The sequence below is a fragment of the Bactrocera neohumeralis genome, unplaced genomic scaffold (assembly GCF_024586455.1).
Source record: "Bactrocera neohumeralis isolate Rockhampton unplaced genomic scaffold, APGP_CSIRO_Bneo_wtdbg2-racon-allhic-juicebox.fasta_v2 ctg2116, whole genome shotgun sequence".
NCBI lineage: Eukaryota > Metazoa > Arthropoda > Insecta > Diptera > Tephritidae > Bactrocera > Bactrocera neohumeralis.
Genome location: NW_026089979.1, coordinates 9072 through 15614, shown reverse-complemented (window position 1 = coordinate 15614; position 6543 = coordinate 9072). Strand labels below are relative to the sequence as shown.

General features: G+C 32.7%; 1 pseudogene; it reads right to left on the bottom strand.

Moving 5' to 3' along the window:
• Positions 1-907, bottom strand: LOC126766685 (uncharacterized; annotated as a pseudogene).
• Between the last annotated feature and the right edge of the window lie 5636 nt (positions 908-6543).

Here is a 6543-nt window from a genome sequence, read left to right as displayed (position 1 = left end):
TTTTGTTTTAATAGTGGTTTATTATAGTATGTACATATTTATTTTTTTGCTTCAGCAGTAGTAGGACAATGGATTAAAGATTAAACTTAATATGCTTTCCTGTATTTAGCTTGACGTGAATGTTCCGATGTGTCAAGGTTTCTGTACAAGCCCCATACGTATTCAGCAAGCATTACACTTTGGGATTTCCCTTGAATCTTTCTTCCAATACCTTTATATCCTGATGAAACCTTTCACCGTGTTCACCTGAAACCGCTCCAAGGTTTTCTTTAAAAAAATTGAGATGAGAGTGCAGAAAATGCAGCTTTAGTGACATCTTAACGCTAATATTGTTAAAACCGATTAGCATGCTTTCAATATTTTCTGCATAGTTTTGTGCTTTTGAGTTTCCAAGGAATTCTGATATAACCAGCTGCATAAAGTCAAATGCTGTCTTTTGCATATCCGACAGATGACCATAAAATTCTTCATCTTGTAATAATTTTCTTATATCGGGTCCAACGAGCATTCCTAGAAAAGGTAGTTTACATTAAATGAAATAAATTATTTCTTAAAACCGTATTTTACCTTCTTTTAATTTTGCTGCAGATAATCTGGGGAAAATTGTTTGAATGCGTTTGAAAGCATATCCTTGTGTATTTAAGCTTTTAATAAAATTTTTCACCACGCCCAACTTAATATGCAGCGGTGGAAGTATGACCTTATCTTTTGGGACAAGAGATTCATGGATTACATTTAAGTCACCAATAATATTTTCTTTACGTTCTTCGAAATATTTAATATGATAATGGCTGCTGGTAGCACGTGAATCCCATTTACAAAGAAAGCACATATATTTTGTGTATCCTGTTTGCATTCCAGTCAATATTGCAATCATTTTGAAGTCTGCGCATACTTCCCATTTATATTTATAGTGTTCAATTTTATTTAAGAGATTTGAAATATTTGCGTATGTTTCATCCTTTTTTGTGGAATACGCAACCGGTATTGATGGATGCTGATTTCCATTGTGCAGTAAAACTGCTTTTAAGCTGTGTTTCGAACTATCTATAAATAGTCGCCAAGCGGATGAGTCCAGTGGAAGCTTTAGATATCTTAGAACCTCTTCAATACTGCAACAGTATACAAGTTCTTCTGATTTTTTAAAATAACTTTCCAAATCGGCGTGTCTTTTTCTTGGCGATGTAACTTTTACATCGGCTTTTATCAAATTCCTGTTTTTCAATCTGGAACAAAATATTTTAGCTTTCTATTTTTTTAGTCCTAAATCTCTTACAAGATCTTCAAAATAAGCTTGGTCTATCAAATTAGGACATATGTTTAAACCACCAGGAGGCAAGTAGCTTATATCTGATATGTTTTCAACCGCCGCTGTTATTTCTGTAATGGCGTAAGTCATATTGGCCGAAAATGTATGTGTAGGCGGTTGAGGCACCGGAACACCTTCACAGCGCACTTCTGGTAAAATTACATTATTTGTTGCTTCGTATGTCATTATCGCGTAGTGCCTTTGGCTTCTACCAAATTTGTAATTTACGCAGAAATAGCATGTATCTGATTTGTGATTTTCAGGTTCAATCCATACAATAGGCGCAGAAAATGGCAGCACCCTTATACTGGGCTTTGTACCAGGTCGCGCGACCACTTTGGCAAGTAGTACACAGTTTTTGGCAGTATCCAAGCTTCACATAAAAAAATCGTATTCCAAAGAAAAAGAAAATATGGCTATTCAAATTGTAGGGAATATCTTCTTCTGCTTTGAAGGTGCGTAAACTGTCCACAACAAAACAAAACCAAATTTGCAAACAGAATCCGCCATGCTTATTTAAGCTTTAATTGTTCTTTTTATATTAATTTTTGTAAAAATCACACCGATATGTAAACGTCAGTAAGTCAATTATGCTTAATTTTATCACACCTGATTTGGTGTCACAGCCGATCTAGACGCGAGAAAGTCGCGTTTGGCCCGGCCGAACTTGACGACGTTTTCACCTACTTTGGTATATAAGGCGTGTACTTTATCAATCGTAAAGAGCTTTATTTACAATAATGGTGTCTTTGTGACCCCCACTGAAATTCTCTGCCAAACATTTTCGTAGAATATTTTAACTCTTAATGCCCTTTAAAGGATATTTTTAGATTTTTCGGAAAACAAAATTGACTCCATAAAGAAACCAGTTAGAGGGTTAAGATCTTCCACAAAAAATAATCCTCATACAATCCCACAATACAACTCCTGACCATAAGAAACTCCTGACATTTAACTATGTATCTTTTCATAGCAATGCTCCCTGACCAAAATGAAAACTTTGACCCACTGTAAAAAATCAGACGTGCTGACCATAAGTTTGTTCTTTACAAAAATGATTCACTCCACATACAATTTCAGAACTATTGAGTCTATTCTGTTCCATTCAAAAAGTCTTCTTACTTGTTGGACATGTAATTTGCCATCACGTAAGCGCTTTTAAAATTAGGATGTTAATATTTCATGTTTAAGTAAAAAGATTCGCACCACCAAAGAAACAATCGTAATGTAGTTGCTGAGGTTATGAAGAAGTTCAAGAGATTTGGAGCAAGGTGGAATACACATCTATAAAAATGTATGATGCCATCACAAAATCGAAACGCTTTTACAGAATGGAGAAATTTCTGAATAAAAGTCGATTTAAAACATCTCATAGAGTTTCGATCCGAAGAAAAATAAAACAATAGAAAACGATAATTTGGTCACTGAAGCTAATAATATACCTTCCACAGGTTCGGAGATTATATTATTACCTTGGGCTATAAGGCCACATATGTCCAATTTCGTGAAGATACTACAACAATGCGAAAAAGTTTCCAGCATAAGCCCTTGATTTCTACTGTCTGGTTTGTCTGATAGCTTATATGCTATAGTGAGTCGATCTGAATAATTTCCTACTGATATTACATTATTTCTAAGTATAACACCTATACCATAATTTCGTGAAGATATGTACATATATCGTTAAATGAAGAAGCTTGGCAAAAAGCATTTTGATTCCGACTGTTCAGTTTGTATGGCAGCTTATATATGCTATAGCAATTGATCTGAATGTAATTTCTGGAGATTATATTGTTGTCTGGAAAATAAGAGTATACCAAATTTCAGTGGTAATATATCTTGTCAAATGTGTGAAAGCTGTATACATGCATTTGATTCGATCGTTCAGTTTGTATGGCAGCTATATGTTATAGTGGTCTGATATCGGCCGTTCCGACAAATGAGCAGCTTCTTCAAGAGGAATGAAGTTTGTAAAGTTTCAAAATGATATCTTAAAACTGAGGGACTAGTCTGTATATATACCGATTGGTATTGTATCGACAGACAGATGGACATAAGCACAACTGGGACTTAGCTCTTGACGTACCACCTCATTTATATATACTTTATAGGGGTCTCCGACGATTCCTTCTGGGTGTTGGCAAACTTCGTGATAAAACTTAATATATTCCTGTTCAGGATATAAAAATTTACCAATAAATTGGATGAATTATTTGATATAAGACTCAAAAAAGATATATCTGATAACTCCTGTCCTGAAGAACTTTTTTTGTTAGTAAAAACAAGTAAAGGCCTGTTAACACCTCTACCAGATGACGTAGAAGATAGGAGTTTTCCTCCTGGACCAATAGAAAATGATACTTATGAACATGGTAATTATTATAAACTGGTAACTTATTATAAAATCTAATTTTTCTGAAATATTATTATTTAAATATCTAATCACAATGATTTTTTTCAGTCTTAAATCAAGCTTTATCTGATACATCTGTTTCTTTTTGGAAAATTGACAATAGCTCATCATTTCTTTACTTAATGTAAGCTTTTTAAGATATTTTGTTTGTAGTAACTATCTATTTATATTAACATACAAAAGATTTTTCATAAAATCGAAGATTTGTGGAATTCTGACTCTAAACATGAATTTTACTAAGCTTTGACACAATAATAAGGACAAAAGCAAAAAAAGATAACATTAGCATAAAATTCATTATTTCAAAAATAAAAAATATTAACAGCTTAAGAGTATTCACATTTATTAAAGTATAAAAATTACTTGTTTAGATCATAAACATTCCAAGAAAAATTGATTTAGTCTGTTTTTTCTAGTTGGAAAGAAGTTTAATAAGTGTTTATCAATAATTGAAAATAAAAATCATAGAACAAATTGTAATTGAATGCGCAATAAAGAAAACGGTGTTGATTCTATAGATTCGAGAGGATCATTTTTGTAGAAATTTAATTTCCTAAAACCATACCAAGGGGTTTCTTTATATTTGGTATTTTAACATATCATAACCAAAAAATGAATGAAAAAAGACATTTTTGGACGAAAATTCTTATTTTTGCGAGCGCTAACTGAAAAATGAAGATAAAGGGCTCAAATTTTTACACAAATTTTTTTTCGTGACTCTCAACGAAATTTTGATATGGGACCGAAAAAAAAAATATTTTATTTATTTGGCACAGTCTAATACTTATACTAACGACATCTATGAGGTTATTTTTGCAGTTGTACACTGGCGGGGTTATACTCATATAACTGCCGATTCAAGTTACAAACTCTATACCCGAATCCTGTGACGTATAAAGGTCCAAAAAGATATATCTTATAAATTTTACATCAAATAATTTAAAGTCCAAGAGACTTATAAACAAAAATTGTAAAAAGATAATCTTTTTGTCTTCATAATATTTGTTAATGAAATTATTTTTATCTTTTACTGTACCTTATAACAATCAATTAAAGTATAAAAAGTACTTGTTTAGATCATAAACGTTCCTAGAAAAATTGATTTAGTTTGTTTTTTTCGTTGGAAAGAAGTTTAATAAGTGTTTCCATACCAAGGGTTTTTTTATATTTGGTATTTTAAATTATCTATAACCAAAAAATGAATGAAAAAAAAACATTTTTTGACGAAAATTCTTATTTTTGCGAGCGCTAACTGAAAAATGAAGATAAAGGGCTCAAATTTTGACACAATTTTTTTTTCGTGACTCTCAACGAAATTTTGACATGGGACCGAAAAAAAAAATTATTTATTTGGCACAGTCTAATAAGTATGTACGTGTCACAGCTGATTAGATGAAATTGGCTGCATTAGCTGACTAGTTTTTATATCTCGCAACAATGTTGCTAAGGAGTATTATAGTTTTGTTCACATAACGGTTGTTTGTAAGTCCTAAAACTAAAGAGTCAGATATAGGGTTATTCTACTATATACCAAAGTGATCAGGGTGACGAGTAGAGTTGAAATCCGGGTGTCTGTCTGTCCGTCTGTGCAAGCTGTAACTTGAGTAAAAATTGAGATATCATGATGAAACTTGGTACACGTAATTTCTTGGCTCCGTAAGAACGTTAAGTTCGAAGATGGGCAAAATCAGCCAACTGCCACGCCCACAAAATGGCGAAAACCGAAAACCTATAAAGTGTCATAACTAAGCCATAAATAAAGATATTAAAGTGAAATTTGGCACAAAGGATCGCATTAGGGAGGGCATATTTGGACGTAATTTTTGGAAAAGTGGGCGTGGCCCCGCCCCTACTAAGTTTTTTGTACATATCTCGAAAACTGCTATAGCTATATCAACCAAACTCTACAGAGTCGTTTTCTTCAGGCATTTCCATATACAGTTCAAAAATGGAAGAAATCGGATAATAACCACGCCCACCTCCCATACAAAGGTTATGTTGAAAATCACTAAAAGTCCGTTAGCCTGCACCCAGGAAGCTGCACCCAGGCTTTTTTTAAAAATTGAAAATGGGCGTGGCGTCGCCCACTTATGGACCACAAACCATATCTCAGGAACTACTACACCGATTTCAATGAAATTCGGTATATAATATTTCTTAACACCCTGATGACATGTACGAAATATGGGTGAAATCGGTTCACAACCACGCCTTCTTTCAATATAACGCTATTTTGAATTCCATCTGATGCCTTCTCTGTATAATATATACATACATTAGGAACCAATGATGATAGCGGAATAAAACTTTACAAAAATACGGTATTTGAAAAATATATAAATGACGTATAATGAAATCTCGATTATCACTTTATCACGCGAGAGTATAAAATGTTCGGTGACACCGGAACTTAGCTCTTCCTTACTTGTTATTCTATAATTTGATATCTGTGGATATTTATTGTTATTTGTTTTGTAAAGATATATTACTTATGTCGGAAAATAGTTCAAATTATGTTTATCTTTTGGGTGCCGTTCATAATAATTTGCCATCACGCAAGCTGCCGAAGAATGGAATGTTTTAATTATTTCATATGTTTAAGTACAAGATATTAAAGAAAATTCGTGAATGTGCTGCCGAGGTTATAGAAGAAGTTCAAGAGATTTGGAGTGTTATGAACATAGCACTTATAAAAACAACATTATCACAAAAATCGAAACGCTTTTTTTACAGAATGGAGAAATTTAGATAAAATCGATTTAAAAAACATTCTGAGTTTCATCTGTTGAAAAAAAAAAATTTACCAATAAATTGGATGAAT